This window comes from Onychomys torridus, chromosome 5, assembly GCF_903995425.1.
Source record: "Onychomys torridus chromosome 5, mOncTor1.1, whole genome shotgun sequence".
Classification (NCBI taxonomy): Eukaryota; Metazoa; Chordata; class Mammalia; order Rodentia; family Cricetidae; genus Onychomys; species Onychomys torridus.
In genome coordinates this window covers 79,225,075-79,245,507 of record NC_050447.1, presented here as the reverse complement: position 1 = coordinate 79,245,507, position 20,433 = coordinate 79,225,075, and the positions used below count along the sequence as shown (strand labels likewise).

General features: G+C 39.2%; 1 protein-coding gene across 8 annotated transcripts in view; it reads right to left on the bottom strand.

Annotated features, from left to right (window-relative positions):
• Positions 1-20,433, bottom strand: part of Kiaa1217 (KIAA1217 ortholog) — a 496,947-nt gene that overhangs the window by 443,902 nt on the left and 32,612 nt on the right. The window lies entirely within an intron of this gene.

Sequence of the window (20,433 nt, the reverse complement as noted above, 5' to 3'; positions counted from 1 at the left end):
GCTGAGGTGGGTGGAGCCAGCAGCCACAGAGGCATTTCAGTCTTACAAAGATGAATATTACACAGAGAATCTGTTTTGCCTTGTCTTTGGGATTTTTAACTGCAGAGAAAGATTTGATTGTAAAAGCTGTTGAGTTAAACAAATATGCAAATTTTAAAGGTACCTTGACTTCAAAATTTGGATATAAGGATATGTTGCTTTGGAAAAGAGTCTCTGCTTTTGTTTCCATAGAAAACCAGAGGCTGTGGATTTGTTCCAGATTAAGATACATCAGGTTTGATCAGCCAAGACCACCTGAAAGGTCTCCGATGATACTATGGCCCAGATGATCCAACATCCAGAATGGTTTCAAGGCAACTGGCTCAGAGGTTCACCCTCACAGACGACTCCATAATCCTAAAATTTTCTTTGTGTCCCCATAAGATACAGCGCCCCCCTCCAGCAGGAAGTAGTAAGAAAAACTACACCCAAATTCCCAGCTGGCTTTGGAGATGGAATTGGCTCACTCCTTCTCTAAACCCAGGCACATTGTTAAAATAAAAGGTTAAGAGCTTCTTGTGACCCAAATCAGAAGAGCCCTCTGGTGTGGGACAGAAAAACCACTATTTTATTTAAAACAGGTTGATTATAAATGCAATCTCTTTCTAAAGATAAAAAGGGGATATGGTATAGATATAATAGGATGAAAGAGTAAATTAATGAACTTACTTCTAAAAGAGCAACAACTCATTTAAAATGTTTGACATTGGCATAGATTTTAGTCTATTGATACAAACTTAAAGTTAATTTTGTTATACTGTGTGTATATTTCTAATCATGTTTAAGGTATTATGTTTGTATAGCTCATTTTAAATTGAAATGGATAATTAAAAATAGATTAATGATTAGTCATCTATGATAGTCATACTCGTAGCCATGTTAGTTAGTCTTCTAGATATACATAGAGATATTTCAGATAGATAGGTAATCTTCAAATACTTCAAAGACCTACAGAATATGGCATTTAAAATACTTTAAAAATTTAGACTTTCTGGACAGTGAGACATGTCTGCTCCTGGCAGCACCGATTTACTTCAGAGAGGAGGATAGGCATTGAAGACACTTCATATCTTATCTTCACCTTGGCAAAAATAGCCATTTGGGCAAGAAACTGTTCTTGCCTGGACTGCTTGATCTACTGGACATGCAGGACCCATAGAAAGGTGACCACTAAACTTTGATTGACAAAATGGTCCTTCAGGTTCCTGCTTCACAGAGGAAACTGCCAGACATTCTACAGGACATTGAGAGAAGTAACCGAGAGACTCTAGCCCTGTGGGCTGAAGACAAATGCCCCAACTTTACAAAGGAACATTAGGTGACTGTCCAGGCTGCCAGCTGTCTCTGTCTACTCTTGCAAGACTCCCGAAAAATGCTTGCATCCTTCTCCCAGTTCTCAAGTAATATTATATCCTTCTGAGGTCTTTGATGTGGTTGAAGCCTAGATAGTTACAATTTCCTCAGTTATGATAAAAGATAAGTTAGATATAAAACCTTAGACTCACAAATATAAGACAGATAGGATATCTTCTTTAATATTGTAACTGTAATTCTTGCTTGATAATTGTTTTGTTATATGTAATTGTACTATGTAAAAGTTAAAACCTTCCTTAAAAACAAAAGAAAAGGGGAAGTGCTGTGGATATCGCTCTGTGTAAATAAAGTTCTGATTGGCCAGTGGCCAGGCAGGAAGTATAGGCAGGACAAGAGAGAAGAGAATTCTGGGAAGTAGAAGGCTGGGGAGAGACACCGCCAGCCGCCGCCATGAAAAGCAACATGTAAAGACACTGGTAAGCCACAAGACATGTGGCAAAGTATAGACTAACAGAAATGGGTTAATTTAAGATAGAAGAAGTAGATAACAAGAAGCCTGCCACGGCCATACAGTTTGTAAGCAATATAAGTTTCTGTATGCTTACTTGGTTGGGTCTGAGCGACTGTGGGACTGGTGGGTAAGAGAGATTTGTCCTGACTGTGGGCCAGGCAGGAAGACTCTAACTACAATGTTTTGTTATCTTTTAGAAGCCTGTTCTTTTCTAATGAGAGACAGAAAGGGAGTGGGTCCAGAGGGGAGGGGAGGTGGAGATACATTGTATGAGAAAATAATCTATTTTCAGTAAAAGAAAAAAATGAAATTATTTATGTAGAAATAAAATAAATAAATAATGTGTCAACAAATCTAGATAACCTAGAAGAAATGGATAAACTCCCAGAAACATGCAATCTACTGGAACTAGTGATGCAGAGATGAAATTCTGGGTATACTTAAACATATTAAGGGTGTTGAATTGATAATCAAAACATTTCTAATCAAACATCAAGACGCAGTGGTTTCACAGTAAATTGTATTGAACATTTAAAGAATTACCATCAACCACACAAACTCTTCTGAAAAACTGAAGAGGGAGGGATATTTCCAAACTCATTTTACAAGGCTAACATTACCCATATATGAATATGAGACAAGGATAGTACAAAGAGGAGTAAGAGGGGAAGGAGCAGGACAAGGAGGAGGGAGGAAGATGAGGGGGAATAGGAGGTAGAAAGGGGGAGAATTCGGAGGAGGAGTTGATATATACCAACAGTCCTCAGAAGCATAGATGTCAAAATCTTCAACAAAATCTCAGCACACTAAATTCACAGCATTAAAGGATCATGCACAATGTCCAAATGAGATTTTTCTCTGGATTGCAGGGATGGTAGAAAATAAGGAAATCAATCACTATGATATAGCACATTGATAGAATAATGACACTAAAATACAAGCAGCAAAGAATCAGAAAAAGCATTGGACAAAATCAAAACCCTCTGCAAACTAGGGGTGGAGGAAAAATTGGGCATGTTTGCATATACTTGTGATCCCAGCACTGGTGAAGGTAAAGATGGGAATTTCAGTGGCCAACTAGTTAACTGGTGAAGTCTACCTGATGGGCCCCTGATCCTTCTCTCAGAAAACAGGATAGATGGTTCCCAAGGAATGACAATGGCCTTCACATGCACAAACATATGTGTACACACATGTACATATGTATACACACACACACACACACACACACACATGAAAATTGACAAGTATAGCAGAAAGATATGAAAAATCTCTAGTTTTGTGAGTTGAAAGCAGCTATAATGGTTAGAGACTAGTATGACTACAGAGAAGCTGGGCACTGGGTCTGGAAGAAAAGCACCCAGAAAGCAGAAGCCCCTTTATGGAAGGCTCCAACTTAGGAAAATGCAAATTAATATAAAAGGAGATGCGATAAAGTGATAATGTCACCACCCGCCACAGAGATTCTCTACTCTAAACCAGTCATCTAGAGAAGCATTTCCCTAGGGTCGGTCTCAGGCACACAGAAGCTGCTATCATTGTCTCCTGATCTGGCCAGATAGCAGCTCTTGACATCAGCATCCACACGTACTGGTTTTGTAGGAGCAATGATGCAAAACAAAGAAGTTGTAAAGCCTTGCACCGAGGTTCCAGAAAGCTGCCAAGAGCAGGCAATGTGCTGGATTCCTTGTAAGGAGCCCCTGTGAAACCATTGTATGACACTCAAAAAGTGAAGGCTAAATTGCACTGGAGACTCCAGAATGTTGGAGTTGCCAGAACTATAGAGCTCAGCAGAGGAAAGCTGCTGCTGACCCAAGCAGAAGGTCACATGTGCTGTGAGTGACAGACTGGAGGATGAGGGTGGCCATGGCCTTTGGAGCCCACATGATTCCAGTTATGAGCCTTAGATGCTGGACATGGAGCCACAGAATTGGGTGTTTGCTCTACTAGGTTTAGGTCTTGCTTTGGTGTACGCTCCTTCCCTGTTGAAGGACTGTTTAGTCTGTGCCATTATATATTGGAAGAATTAGATTACAGACCCTCTAGCTGCCTCTTTCTCTCTTCCACAAATCAGGCCAATCTCCCCTACAGTCTATCCCTTAGGACAAACAACTCATAGGCATATAGTATGACTGTTAGGGCACTGAGGACTAGCTGGAAAAGCAAACTCTGCCTCTTCCACATGCTGCCTTGTGCCTTCCTTCATTGTGACTTTGTAACCAGACCAGGTTATGTAATGTGGAATATTCCTCCCACTACCAGCAACTTATAAGAGTCATAAACCCCTTCTGCAGGGTTTAAAGGGAAGGCACTAGCTCCCTTCAAGGCCCCATTATGGCTGCCCATGCCATGATGCTATATCTCTACTACTATTCAGGAAACTCAAGGGTCTATCTCTCTCATCAGCAATGTGGTCACATGGTAGTCATTTCCTTTAATTGTCTCCCACTTCAAAATCCAATCATAGAGGACCATGATTATGAGGTTCTCTCTCCTAATGAAGCTCATTATGAAGGGTAATTTGATGTCTGTTCCTTTCTATGAATCTGATCTGAGATTTTGTTTTCTAAGTTCGGACACCAAATATGTAACATGTTTCTTGATTTTATTAGGCCTCTCATTCAAAAGATTGCCTTGAGTCTCAGGGGAGACTTTAGACTTTTGAACACTCTTGGGTCTCTGCTATGGAGAAAATTTGAAGTTGGAATGAATGTATTTTGTATTTCAAGATTGTTTCTAAGGAATAGGGGCAGGTTATGATTCAACAGTGATGTGTTAGGGCAGTGGTTCTCAACCCTTTAATACAGTTCCTCATGTTATGGTGACCCTCGAACTGTAGGCAGAGTTTTCTTAACTGCCTACTCCCAAATAGCAGGCAGTTACTTCCCAAATACCTGACTTGGTGACTTAATATTACTTATAAATGCTCAGCCAATAGCTCAGACTTGTTACTACCTAACTCTTACATTTAAATTAACCCATATTTCTTATCTATGCTTTGCCACATGGCTCATGGCTTATTACCTCATTTTCTACACATCCTACTTCCTCAGCAGCTAGCTGGTGTCTCCCTGACTCCACGCTTCTTCTTCCCATCATTCTCCTAGTTTGGTTGTTCTGCCTATAATTCCTGCCTGGCTACTGGTCAACCAGTATTTTATTAAACCAATTCAAGTAACAAATCTTTACAGTGTACAAGGGGATTATTTCATAGTAACCAACCATAAAATTATTTCATTGCTATTTCATAACTGTAATTTTGCTTCTGTTGTGAATTATAAAAGTAAATATCTGATATGCAAGATATATGATATGCAATGTCTGTGAAAAGGTTGTTTAACCGCCAAAGAGGCTGAAGCCCATAGGGTGAGAACTACTGTATTAGGGTATAAAGTTGGTAAAAGGACTTCTGGTGGTTAATATCATGACAGGATTTATAATTACCAGAAAAAAACCCCCAAAACTCTAGATATGTCTATGAGAGTCTTCCTTCTGGGTTAAAGAGGTTCAGAGACCCACTCTGAATGTGAGCATCACAATTCTATAGGCAGGGCCAAGACTGAATAAAAAGTAGAAAGTTGGAAGAGCACCGGCGTTCTTCTCCCCAGCCCACCTCTCCTGAGTATAAACACTACTTAACTAGCTGCCTTATGCTGCAGCTGCCTTTCCGCTCCTATCCCTATGACAGATTACACCATCAAGCTGTGAGCCAAAATAATGGTTAGGCTTAGAGTTAGATGTTAGGGCTTAGGGTTAGAACAATTTCTGAAGGTGTGACAGTCAGGCATTTTCTCACAGCAGTGAGAAGGAATCAATAAGCTGTGTATCTGATAAAGAATTAATTTTAAAATATATAAAGAGCTCCTACAATAGCCCAAATAACCCAAACCAAAATAATCAATAATCCAAACAAAAAAACCTGTTGATATGACTAAGAAATCATTAAGAACTTCAGTAAACATGACTCCAAAGAAAATATACAGATGGCCAATAGATATGTGAAATGATGTCTAATGTTACTAATTATCAGAAATATGCAAATCAAAGCCCAATAAAATATTACCTAAAATATGTGATAACATAAGTGAACTTTGAAGACCCTGGGCTTAATAAAACAAGCCAGTTATGAAAGATAAATATGAAATCACTTAACTTATATGAGATGTCTAAATGGTTAAACTTGGGATTGGAGAGATTTGTCAGGAGTGAAGAGCACTTGATGCTCTTGCATAGGACCTGGATCCAGTTAGCAACAATCATGATGTGACTCACAACTTTCTGCAATTACAGTTCCAGGGTCTGGCCTCTGTGGACACATGGTACACATACATACATTCAGGCAAACAAATATACATATGAAATAAAAAGAAATCTTTTAAATTATTGTATTCATAGGAGAAAAAGTAGAATGATAGCTGTCTTGGGTTGAATAGAGGGAGAAATGACAAATAGCTAAATAATGGTTAAAACATTTCAGATACACAAGATGAAGAAATCTGAGAGATATGTGGTAGAGCATAATCCCATGGTCAACAATCTGCATCATACACATATGAGGTCAGGATAAGTCTCATGTTATATACACAAAAAGTTCTGTTACAGGTAGGCTTCATGTTATATCACAATAGCAATAAATTTTTTAAAGTCATAGATTATCAGATTTTTCTTACTATATTTCGTCTGGCACTTAACAAATCTATTGAGTTTCTTTTAGTTATTAATTATATTTTTTCATTACTAGGAAATATATATTTAAAACACGACAGGTCATTGTTGCTAGAATCTGTCCCCTCAGTGTATAAATGTCATATATTCCAATATCAATAATGTATTCAAATCTGATGCAGCAGTGTTTTTTTCTCTCTTTCCTGACCCTGCATATGGTCACTGATTTCTTTATGTGCTTACCAAACGTTTACTGTGTGCATGTCTTCAGACTTTTGTGTGGGGGAATGCTTAGATGCCACCTAAAGTAAATTCTCTCAGAGATGACTTATAATTTTTGCTTCTAAGTGGTTTTGGACACTGCCAATTGGGAGGGATTAGGCAGCATTTTGGACACTTGGCTTTTGGTTTTTATCCATCCACCTTTAAATTATACATTTTTAGTCTGTGGGGCAGTACACATTGCCTCCTTTTTCGTTATTGTGAAAAAATACTTGGTCAGGTGCAACTTAATGGGGGAAGCACTTATTTTGCCCTTTAGTGTGCTCAGCCCATCAAGATGGGGAGTCAGGGAAGCAGGAAGATAATTGCTGGTGCTCGGGGTGCCCTCTTCTTTTCAGTTGTCATTTGTGTGCATCTTCGCATGTGTGTGCAGGTGCATTTATGCATGTCCTTGTGAAGGCCAGAGTGAGACTCAGATGTCATCCTTAGGAGCCTTAGGTTTTGAGCTAGGTCCCTCAGTTGCACATGGGGCTTGTGAATTGGGCTAGGTTGTCGTCTGTCTGTCTCTGCCATCTAGACTTGGGATGACAAGCATGCACCACCATGTCTGGCTTTATATGAAATTCTGATATACATCAACAACAACCACTTCATCCCCTGAGCCATCTCTCTGGCCTCAGCCTTCTTTTTCTTCAGTCTGGGACCACAGACCCTGGAATAAATGTCACCCACGTTCAACGTGGATCATCCCTCTTGAATTAAACCTCTCTGGAAATACCCCAAAGACACACACAGAGGTATGTTCCAATGGGATACTCAGTCATTACCCTGACATTGAAGATTAGCCATCATGCCGTGTGAGTAAAGGCAGGTGGTTGACATACTCCTTTCTTCCGCTCTTCTGTATGTACAGCTCAGGCTAAATCAATGGTTTTCTTCAAAGTCTACCTCTGCTGGGTAGGCTTTTTATTCTTCCTCTGATTGTGCCATGGCTCCTGCTATGCCTCAATAGGTAGTTCTTACCCTCCAAATGTACCTATTAAAATTTCCCAGGCAGCAAGGCTTGATAGAGTCCACTACCAAGATGCTAGTAACGGTTCTGGGTTTTGCTGAATTTCCCTATATTGAAGCCTTCTTGTGTTTGCCTCAGAGGAATTTGTCTCTTTCCTGCCAGAACAGCCACGCATTACAAAAAGTATTTGTGGTATTTTTAAGAAATTCAGTGTTTTTAGCTTTGGTCCTCTGGGAAGGCATTCTCTATTATGTACAATTTCCATTATGATTTGTTGATAATTCTTCTGGTTATAGCTATTCAAAAACCTTTGCAAAATAACTTTACTAAGTAGGGCATAAATAGAACAGAGATTTTCCTAGTGTAGCATCGTTAAATATTCAAGATGCCTCTTCTCAAATCACTACAATGTAAATAGAGGTCTCATCATAAAATAAAAGATGGCATTGTATTGTGCTCAAAATTGAAGAAGCAAATCAGTCCTCACCTTAAAAACAAGTTCAAAGTCAAAATCAGAAAATGACTCTTAGGAACAGATGAAGGTAAATAAACACTAACAAATGATATAAAACAATTATATGGTGCAATTATGAAATCACAAAGGAGATTAGAAGGAAGGCGAATGTTTCTTAATACCTCCCCTTTGCTGGGTCTCTGGGTGTAGAAAGGGCACTCTAGCAATAAATAATGGGGTTTTTGTTGTTATTTGAAGCTATACTTTGAAAATGGTGGGAGATGTTTTAATTGTGATGGTAATTCAGTTAAAAATAATTTCAAATTAAATAAACAAAACATCAACTATATAGTCCAGATAACAAGACTTAACACCACCTAAAATTAAAAAAAACAAAAAACAAAAAACAAAAAAAACAAAAAACTTCGGGGCTAGAGAGGTAGCTTAGCAGTTAAGAGTGAGTACCCTTCTTCCAGAGGTCTCAAGTTCCATTCCCAGCACCCATGTGGAAGAGCTCACAGCTACCTGTAACTCCAGTTTCAGGGTATCTGACTCCCTCTTTTGGCTTCCATAGGCACTACATGCAGGTGGAGATACAGAAACATATAACACACACATAATTTGAATATTTTTCAAAGAAAAAAATCCTTCTGTGGAGTATTTGTTTGCAACAACCAAGGGGTCTGGATGCATCTATTTGTGATGGGATGCTTAGAATACCTGGCCTTAGTTTTAAATGAAAATTCTCAGGTTGGTGTACATGAGGCTTAATATTTAAGGTTTCTCTCTGCTTTGACCCTTTTATATGGGAATGCCCCAGAGTCTTAGGTCACTTAATCACCTCAGCCAGGGACCACACTCTGTTTTCTATATTTTCTATCCCTCTAGGTGTCCATCCAACCTTGTAATTTCAATGCTTATCCATGTATTTCTCACTGCAAACCCTGCTATGATCTCTAGATTCACTTCATATCTGACACTTCTCTGTGAATCCTTACGAGCCATACAACAGGAATTTTAAAAACAGATTTTTTTTTTTTTACTTTCTCAGTTCCTTTATCATTTTTCCTCATTTAGTTTTTGTCATTGAGCATGGCAGTGGCAGTTAATTTTCATGATCAACTTGACTGGATTTAGAGTTACCATGGAAACATACCTCTGGGTGTGTCTATTAGGCTGTGTCCAGAAAAAATGTAACTGAGGAATAAAGCCTCATCTTGAATATGGGCAGTATCATCCGAGGGGCTGGCCCTTGGCTGAATAAAAAGGGGAAAGTGAGCTGAGCACCAGCATTAATATATCTCTGATTCCTGACTGCAGACGTTAATGTGACAGCTCCTTTACCCTCCAGTCCACACGACTGTCCAGCCACAATGGACTATATCCCATTTGGTCTCAGGCATTTGGTCACACAGTGAGACAAGGAACTCTCCCACTGACTATGCCCCATGAGACCTCAGCCGCCATTTATCACGGCCTGCATCTCAAAGCCAGGAAGGGTACGTGGTCCACAGAAGTGAGCCAGTAAATACTCACTGATGCGACAAGGAGCTTAGCATAGTTTTCTCTTGAAATCATTTCAGAAAACCTGTCCTTCCCTCCACTGTTTCTCAAACAATTTCTTTCCCTCTGGCTTCTGCCACCGTGGTCTGCTGTGCCTTGTCCTCAATGCAGCATGGTCTTTGATGATGCATCCATTCTCCTCCAACCCGCCAGATTCTTGTTCCCTGGGCCAAATGGCCTGATCAGCTTCTTTCATACATTCATTATTTTGTACATAAATACATTGCAAGGTTTTATTTCAATATCTGTATAATACAGGTAATTCAGGCATTGTTGGGTTTGATGGCAAAATGTTCCCACAGGCTCATGTGCAGGGTCATGGTGACTCTGTGTGGGGAAGTGATGGGTGCTCTTAGGAGGTGTGTCCATGTAATGTATTCAGGTAGACAATCCCACCTCCTCTGGTGAGAGCTGCCCATGCAGCCATGTTTTCCTTAACACAACAGACTGTCGCTCATCAAACCACAATACAAACTTCCTTGTATAGCTTTTGTCAGATATGCTGGCCCAGCAAGGAGAAAAGGATCAAATTCAATCCCCCAGAGCAAAAACATTGTTTTTGCTTTAAACTTCCAGAATTCAGCACAATACCAGATATAAAGTAGATGTTCAGTTATGGTTTGGTTCTTGAATGGGTAAAGACCTTACAGGGATTATATCTTTAAAAAAATACTAGTATTAAATATTTAAAAATTAGCTTGAGAAATATCTAGCAAATGCATGTCTAGCATATATTAAAATGGAAAATTTTAAGCATATTTCTATACAATGGATATGTCAAATACCATATACCTGTATATTATATATTCATAATGCATATAAGCTATCAGTCAGTTACAAGCATCTTTGTAATGTGAATATGTTAGTAATTAACTTCCTTTGAAATCTAACTTGTTTACTATGTTTATAATATGAATTATCAATAAATATAAAAAGGAAAAAATATGTATTCCTAACAGATACTTCTAACCAAAATTTTTCTATATAAGAAGAGAATCCTAATTTACTTATAGCTCCCTATAATTCACTTTGCTAATATAATTTTATATTTTGGAAACATGAAAAACAAAACAACCTGAACTCAGGCGAAGTTTCTGTTGCCTTCTCATTAAAAAGGGGTAAAAAAAAACCCACACAGGTGAACTTCTGGCCAAACTGAAGACTGGAAATTATTAACTCAGGAAACCTGATAGTTAACCTGGCGGATCAGCATCATTAAGAAGAAGGCTGCTGCTTCCCCTATCCTTCCACATTCCCAGACACTGCCTCAGCCCACACCTGGCAATGAGCTAAGACTGGCCTTATGCAGTTACAGAAAGGAGGGTCTGATAGGCAGACAGACAGGCAGAGGCACAATCATCTGCTCCCAAGTCACCAAGTTAGATAAAAGTGTTTTCAAAAACATAGAAGGTGACGATTTCTTTGCTTAGAAGAATTGTTATAAATATATCCCCAAACAAAGTGACAATATCTTTTCTGTCCTTTCATCTATATTAATTTTGGTTATTTTTCAGGTGTCCACATTGTGGTTGCATAAATGAATCTAATGAAATAAAAGTATTTTGAAGGTAAAGTGGCTCATTAGAACTGAAAACTTAAGGTTGAATTAATATATATTAATTCATATTAATATATAACTTCATGCAAAATTAAAACAGTACAAGGAATCAAGATGAAAATGTAGCTTGGGTAGTAAAATATTTCATTAGAATTGGGAAAGAAATCTGTGTTTTTATATAATCTCTTAAAGGTCTTACAGAGGAAAAAATCACCGGACCACTAACCCATGTTTTGGGGTTAGTGAACAACACAAACTTTAAGTTAAAAAAGGTAATTTATTTTATGTGTATGGGTGTTTTGGCTCCATGCGTGTATATGAACCATTTGTACGCCTGGTGCTTGAGGGGTCCAGAAAAAGGTGTCAGATCCCCTGGAACTGGAGCTATAGATGGTTTGCACCCTATTGGGAACTGAACCCAGATTCTCTGGAGGAACAGATCATACTTTTAACTGCTGAGCCATCTTTCCAGTTCTGAATACTACAGATTTTAGAAAAGAGTGTCTTTTAAAGTTTTTAATTTGTTGCTTTTGTTCAAAACTCTAATTAAAACAGAAACAGAAAGTCATATTTCCTTTTTAGTTTTTTGAAGGGAGAAACTTATTTATTTAGTCCCCTGAGAGTAACCAAGAGCAAAGCTTTGTTTATGAACACAATAGGAGACACTGGTTGTAATTTTTTTTTTTTTTTTTTTTTTTTTTAGCATAAATAGGGCAAGGATCTTTACAGGCATGGCTTGATCAATGCCAGATCTTCTAGGCTTGAGATAATCAAGTAAAAACAGAGAGCTAGTAGGTCACACAGCACAAGAGACAGTGTATATCTAAGATCAACTGGGAAAGGGAAGATTTGCAAGGCAACCTGGAGGCATCTAGGGGCTTTTGTCTTTCTCACTTAGGTTGTATGGGCAGATGGAAGCACTGACTTAGAAGACAAAAAGAACTAACTCTAGCCTTTTCTGTATTTTTCTAAAGGGAGAGATTAATTCTTTCATTGTGAAGGTGTTATTTATACCTGTGAGTTATTGATCTCTATACACTATGTAGACTAGTCTACATTAAACAAAGACATTCCCAGATTAACTTTAAGGTGTGATTTCACCGGGTGGTGGTGACACAAGCCTTTAATCCCAGCACTTGGGAGGCAGAGCCAGGTGGATCTCTGTGAGTTCGAGGCTAGCCTGGGCTACCAAGTGAGTTCCAGGAAAAAGGTGCAAAACTACACAGAGAAACCCTGTCTCAAAAAAACCAACCAACCAACCAAACAAACAAAAATCCAAACAAACAAACAAACAAACAAAAGGACGTGATTTCAAACTCCTTCAGTGAATGCTAAGAAAATCAAGGAGGCAAATTATATATATATATATATCTCAGTACAAACCCACTCTTGCTTTTCACAGATCCTAGAAGCATATGTATGGTTGGTTGAGGAAAATAAAGAGAACTCCAGATGTAAAAGTTATTTTAAATATTCACAGTCATATCTCTTACTATATTTAGTTAGAGAAAAGTTGGCTTGAAGTAACTGGAAAGAAGCATTCAAAAGGTTGAATTTTCTTTTGTAAAATAACCATGCAGAGGAAGTCATGCACATTTTAATAGGATGAAGAGAAGTTTATTGGCCTGCACAGATGCTCGATGAAGGAATCTGAACTCATTGGCATTGGTGATGAGCCAAAACTATGAATGAGTAGGTTGGAACGTGAGTTACCATTGCTTTATTGAATTAAAAACAGTCCTCTTGATATTAGCTCTTCTTAAATATTGGGTGAAATTGATCCCAAAGGCAACCAGAGAAAGAAATGGACATGCTAAGTATAAATGCAGTACAAATGTGTCACTTCTAGACAATACTAGACAAAGTATGGGTCCTACCAGTGGACCATTGCTTCCTATTATTATTATCATGTTAGCAGAAAACACAGTAAAACCAGTACATCCATCCGAGGGTCTGCCTCCCTGAAGCAAGGACTGCGGTCCCCACTATTCCACTGTGCCAGGGTCTAACATCATCACAACCAGTAGTAGAATTCAGAATGAATTCATACCCTCCTAGAGAAAATGAAGACATTTTTGTGTTATGGTTACTAATATTTTTGACTATTGGAAGTGGGCAACTTTAGGCTCCAGGCTTCCACAGGCAATTAAAATCAGTAGGTCCTCTGGTAAACAAGGGCATATGAGGTTACCTCTTGGCCATAAATAACAGTACAGGGCATGTGACCTGGGAATTATAATAGAGTGTATCTGGCATAGGTACATGCATAATACTGTGAGAGTGTAAGCCTTTACCTTCTTCTGTATTTGGAGATAAACAGAGACTTCATTGTACTTGACTTTGATTACTTATGTGGGGCACGGACTCTTGAAAACACCAGACACACATTAACCAAGTCATTCATCCACACCGATCCTCTTCCCAGAGACCACATATTATTATTCTTTAATGGACAACAAAACTCAGCCAGGAAGGGTAACTGCCTTGCTCCAGGCCACAGAGGGAGGCTTGTGTCAGGACAGAATTAGAGGTGAGTGATTTGGGGCCTACAGGCTTGTATTTGGCTCATTAGGTCATGTGTAATGGGAAAAGAATTTTTTGACTTGTATGGATAGAGAGAAAGACAAACAGACAGACACACAGACACACAGACATAGACACAGACACAGACACAGACACAGACACAGACACACACACACACACACACAGAGAGAGAGAGAGAGAGAGAGAGAGAGAGAGAGAGAGAGAGAGAGAGAGAGAGAGAGTTTGTGTGTTCCTCTGTGAGCATGAACGCAGGCATTAAGATAGTGGTGGCCATGTCTATAACAGCATTTTCCATGTTAGGGTAGTATTTACAGATTGTGACACAGTCGGTCACTGAAACTAGTTTGCTTCCTTTCCCATTTCTTGGTTTTGTCTAAGAAAGATACATGCTAGATAAGAAATAAAAATGGCTCCACCCAGAGGCCCATCTCCTTTCTTGTCTAGTTTTCTGTCTCCCAGGCTGCCCCTGAGTGTAGTTCTCCATCCTTAGCCTCTGTCGTAGATGCCTTATGGGAGTGCACCTCCATGTCTGCCTCAGAAGAGCTTGTGTTGAGTTGTAGAATGTCACTAGAGGTTTTTCTTTTTCAGGGAGCAGACTGAACAGTCACCAAGTTTGGCTAGCTTTGTCCATTTCTTCAGTCAGCAGATGCTTGCTCAGTATAGAAAGGTGCTTTAGAGTAGAGGATCAGGAGATAAAACTTACGGAATTAGTTCCTAACTGCATTTTAAGTGCACATCCTTATGTCTACAAATAAATACAGCTCTCACCTTCCAGCAAAGAAGTTTCTCTTTACAATAGACAGAGACCAATACCAAACGCCACACAGATCACTATAAAGAGAACAACTGGTTGTGCCCAGGCCCCATAATACATCCACAACACAACCTTCATACCTAAGGCTCAGGGAACAGTTGAGATGAGGGAGGTAGAAACACTGTAAGAGCCAGAGGTCTAGGAAGTCTGCTGGGAAACTATGTCATTTCATCCTAGAAATGACAGGGGAGTTACACTCATAATACTTCAACAATACAGCTTCCTAAACAAGACCTGAACAGAGACAGCACCGATAGACACGCTATTGGACAAAGGAGAAATCTTATGGGGCCCCACCCCTAATGAAAGAACTACAGACAACTAATGACCGATGAGAGAGGAAGAATTAGTCATCCATAGGGATGACCCCCGAATTGGTTATCCAGGACCAAGTGGATTGCCCTGAAATCCTATGCAGACAAGCAACAGTAAATGAACTCAGCATGTTGTATTTGTATATTTTGGCATATAGATATATATGTAACAACAATAGCTAAGGAAAAGGAGGCCGTGAATTTGAGGGGGAATGAGGGAGGATACATGTGAAGAGTTGGAGGGAGGAGAGAAAGGGGAAAATAATATAATTACATTTTAATTAAAAAACCCATGAAATTATAATTCTGGCTCTATGACTTCCTGGTTAATAGTTTTGGGAAACTGCCTCAAACTTTCTGTTTCAATTCCCCAGTCTGCAAAGTAAGTGCGCTAATAGACTCCCAAGGCTGCTTACAGTTGTGCTGGCCACACCGTAGAACTTACAGTTGTGCCAGCCACACCACAGAACTCAAGAGATTAGATGTCACCATGACCATCTTTTTCATCACAGCAAATGCACGAGAGGAGGGAAGCTATTTCTTCAAACCAGCCTTGTTGATATCCAGGTCTATTGCGTGTGGTCTTTTTTGTTGTTTTTTTTGTTTTGTTTTTTTTGTTTTTGTTTCTTCAAGACAGGATTTCTCTGTGTAGCTTTGTACTTTTCCTGGAACTCACTTGGTAGCCCAGGCTGGCCTCGAACTCACAGAGATCTGCCTGCCTCTGCCTCTTGAGTGCTGGGATTAAAGGCATGTGCCACCACTGCCTGGCCCAGGTCTATTTTTAAGAATGATTTTCTTTATTTTAAATAGCTGAGGGACAAACAAATGTAAAGTCAAGAGCTGGGCCTAATGGGATGGCTCTGTGGCTAAAGTGCTTGCTGCAGGAACCTGGTAACAATGAGTTTGATCCTTGGAACCCATGTAAAGGTTAATGGGAGAACTGACTCCACAGTGTAGTCCTCTGATTTCCACACGTGTGCCATGGCATATATGCTCTCCCACATCATGCTGCCTACATATACATTAATAAATGATAATTATAATAACATAATAAATCAAGGCTGAAGTACAGCTCAGTGATAGATTACTTACTTAGCATTATCTGGCCCTGGGCTCAATTTGAGAACCATATGAATAAATATAAACCAATTAATTAATGAAACCAGAATGGTGCTATCTAGGGGGGATATATCTAGGCAGAAGAAGGCAACACCGCTCAGGAAGAGACACCACAGTCTCAGACACTGACTCATATCCTGAACTGGAAAAACCTAGCCTGTATCAGGGCACACCAACACTCAGCTTCCATTTGGTGACTTTTCATCATGGCGGAAGTTCCTTGGGAGAACCTTATGAATGCTATGGTCCTAAGGGACATTGGTGGCCTTGCTCTGCCCCCACCCCCAGGGATCAGCTTGGATCACTGATTAGGAATGAAAAGCATAGCAGCATCCCAGTGATGAGGTCCATCCTTTCATAGTACCCTCAAAGTAGACTAGGCAATGATAACTATGTTAAGTGACACTGCTTATGCAAGTAAAGTAATGCTATGTATTGTGGTCTCAAAATTAGAGTGACAAAAACTCTTGAGGAATTCCCAGCACAATTACATAGTAGAGGAGTTGGAAAACAAAATCAAGAAGATCCAAAAGATAAAATATGAATTTAAAAAATGTAAGTAAAGATAAACATCACAGGACAGCAGCTGACTCCTAGAGGTTCACAGAGAGAAAAAGAGCAAAGAGACAGATAAATCAACTAAGATTTCTAGGCTAATCTGGGCTGAGGGCACTCTGGAACTTGAAAGAACCCATTGAAGATCCAGTCAAAGTGGACAAAAAAACCTGATGCCTTCAAATACTTCAGTGAAGGTCTGAAACATCAAGGATGAAGAGGAGATCCTGAAAGCTTTGAAGGAAAGAGTGAAAACATTACCTTCAAAGAAAACTATGAATATGTGAGTGATGTAGGGCTATTGATTCAATCTAGAGACCCATACCCACTCAAAATATCACGGGGACATTAAAAGAATAAAGATAGTTGGGACATGCAAACACACAGAACATTTTCTTCCCATTTGGCTTTTCTCATGTTTCTGGGGATTGCAATTCAGCAAAATGGAGCAAAGAGATACCTGTTCAATGTTCTAGAAACAGGACAGGAAAAAGCAGGCAAAACGGCTGAAGGAAACTGAGAAACACATTGGGGACAGAAAGGTGTTTCTTTCCTTGGAGAAATTGGAAATGCCCCACAGAGAAGACGACTAAGATTTTCAAAGCCACCAGAGGCAATGACAATATCAGGTGTCTTGCATTTGCCATGAAAATATTTACGAGGTCATTTTAGTTATGTACTGCATTCATTTCCAGTGTTTAGAACTGGTCGGTAGATAAACTATGGAAGACCTAGTTATGATAACAACACGTGACACCCACATTTAAATGTGAAATAAAAGCACAGATTATAACATTAAACTAGAAGGGAGGGGACCTTGGAAGCAGATGAAGGTGAGGTCCTGCTGTAATCTGTGAAATACACTAAATGAGACACAGACTTTAAAAAATAAAGAATGCACATGAGTAACAAAAGAGCAGACGTGTGACAAAGACCAAGGCATACTCATGGCACAATTAACTTCCTAAAGTGTAAAACCAATTCTCCGTGAGGACCACAAGGCCATAGCTCAACTCAAACTCAATCCCAATGGTATGTCTGACATCACTGGATTGCTGTTCACTTCTTTGTGACAGGGTATTCCTAGCCTGCTTCAAAATTGCAACAATCCTTCTGCCTCCCAAGTGCTGGAATTATAGGCATGTACCACTATGTGTGGCCTGGGCTTTTTTTCTTTTTGCATAGTGCTAGAGATTTTATCCAGGGCCTCACATTCCAGGCCAATGCTTTATCACTGGGCTGTGCTTCCAGACCCAGGATTTCTTTTCCTGTTCTACACCTATCTATCTATCTATCTATCTATCTATCTATCTATCTATCTATCCATCCATCCTCACATACATCAATCTATGGTGTGTGTGTGTGTGTGTGTGTGTGTGTGTGTGTATGTATGTATGTATGTATGTATGTATGTATGTATGTATGTGTTGTGTATCACAGAAGAAGTGTGGAGGTCAGAGGAAAATTTATGTGAGATCGTTTTCTCTTTCTACTATGTGGGTCCCTGGCAGGGGCAGAGGCAAAGCTGAAGACACCAGGCTTGGTGGGAAGCACCCTTCCCATGAGCCATCTCCCTGGCCTGGGATCTCTCCTACTTTATTCATTCATTCATTCATTCATTTATTCATTCATTCATTCATTTATCTATCTATTTATCTATCTATCTATCCATTTATTTACCTATCCATTTATTTGTCTATCCATTTATTTATTTATTTATTTACATCTCTCCTACAGTACCCCCACACCTCCCCTTTGCCTTGGATTTCTTAATCACATGACACACACGTCAATGAAAACACAATATAGTTCTGCTATAATACCGACTTTCTTTACCTCTCCAACAACTAGAAGTTCCTATGGATATTATATGATATGAAGGTGTGCTGGCTAATTTGATGTCAACATGACACAAGGTATAGTCATTGGAGAAGAGGGAATCTCAATTGAGAAAATGCTTCCATCTGATTGGGCTATAGGCAAGCCTGTAGGATAATTGTGGGTGGGGTTGCACTAGTGGTCCTGGGTACTATAGGAAAGCAGGCGGAGCAAGCCATGGAGAGCAAGCCAGTAAGCAGTACCCCTTCATGGCATCTGCATCAGCTTCTGCCTCCAGGTTCTTGCTTTGGCTTCCTTCAGTGATGGACTACCACATAGAGGTATAAGCCAAATAAACCCTTTCCTCCCCAACTTGCTTTTGGTCATGGTGTTTCATTGCAACAATGAATAACATTAACTAGGATAAAGGGATTGATTTGAAAAGAATTCTGATTAAAAGTAAAGAAAAATGTATATTCTAACAATGTGTTTCTGTCTTGCTGTCAACTTCAAAATTCTCAATTTCTCTCTCTCTCTCTCTCTCTCTCTCTCTCTCTCTCTCTCTCTCTCTCTCTCTTTTGAGACAAGGTTTCTCTGTGTAACAGTCCTGGCTGTGCTTGAAATCACTCTGTAGATCAGGCTGGCCTCAAACTCATAAAGATCCACCTGCCTCTGCCTCCCAAGTGCTGGGATTAAAGGTGTGCACCACTATGTATTACTAACTTCAAAATTCTTAAGTGTTAGCTTTCCTTTTCCTCCCAGAGAGGTACAAAAGAAATATGACTTTATTAATTTATATTCTTCCTCTAGTTTATTTATTTTGCAAAATGTCATTATCTACATTGATCTTGTACTGTGATAAAGATTCTTGGTTTTAATGGCTTTTGCTAAAGCCCCCCAAACATCCTCTATCAAACATTATTTTCACCCATAAAGTCTGTTCAGGTATACCCTCAATTTGGCCAGCAGAGGCTCAGCATGATCAATGATTGGAGCAAGCACCTGGCTTAGACTCTGTGTGAAGGTCTTCCTGCCTATGTGGAGTGGACACAGCTGTCTACACTGTGAATGTGCGAGCATTCTATAGGTGGGGAAGGCTGATATCCCTTTTCATTGAGTACTTATGGATATCACCACAGCAAGGTTTCCTTTTTAAGACAGCCATAATTCAGTCTCTTCAACAACTTCTATTGATGCTTTTAAAGTTTTTCTGTGTTCATTTGATGGACAACTTTTCACAAAGTCTTTTTGTCCCAGTTTTTATATACAAATGGACAAAACAACAGCAAAGGTAAGGAAAAACAAATTTATTCCCAGAATGATATTTGCATCTTTGAAATAGCATACAGCGCAAGAATGTATTATTGTAGAGTCTTTCCAATAGTTTTTAAACAGGAGAGCCAGGATTGAAATTATAAAATGAATTTTTTTTATATAAAATATAAACTTCTTCTTCCAGGACGAAGTTATTACATTGTTGGACAAGAGCTCATATTGAAATAAGCACCATAAAATACTTCTTAGAGATTTAATGTACAGTTCTCGGTAAAGTGGGAGAAACTGGTATTAGATTTTTAAAATACAATTTAATTGCCCTCTGTGATTATCAACACTGAAGTAAAAGTTCTCAGTAGTTCAGCGTTTTTCAATTCCAGGTCAAATATTCAACAGTCTTCTTGCTGAGGGACACATTCTAACATGTACTGGAGAAGGCTCATCCAGGTAACAAGATTAGCAGGAAGTTTTTCCTCACTTAGAGAAATTCATTGTTAGATTGGCATTTCTGAGAAGCATCGTTTTAAACAGAGACTACCAATAATGAAACCTGCAAAATTTCCTCAGCTAATTAATGACACGACTTTAGGAGACCTTTTTCTATTTCTTTCCATGTGGATAAACCAACAGTAAGACATTTTATGCAGATATGATCA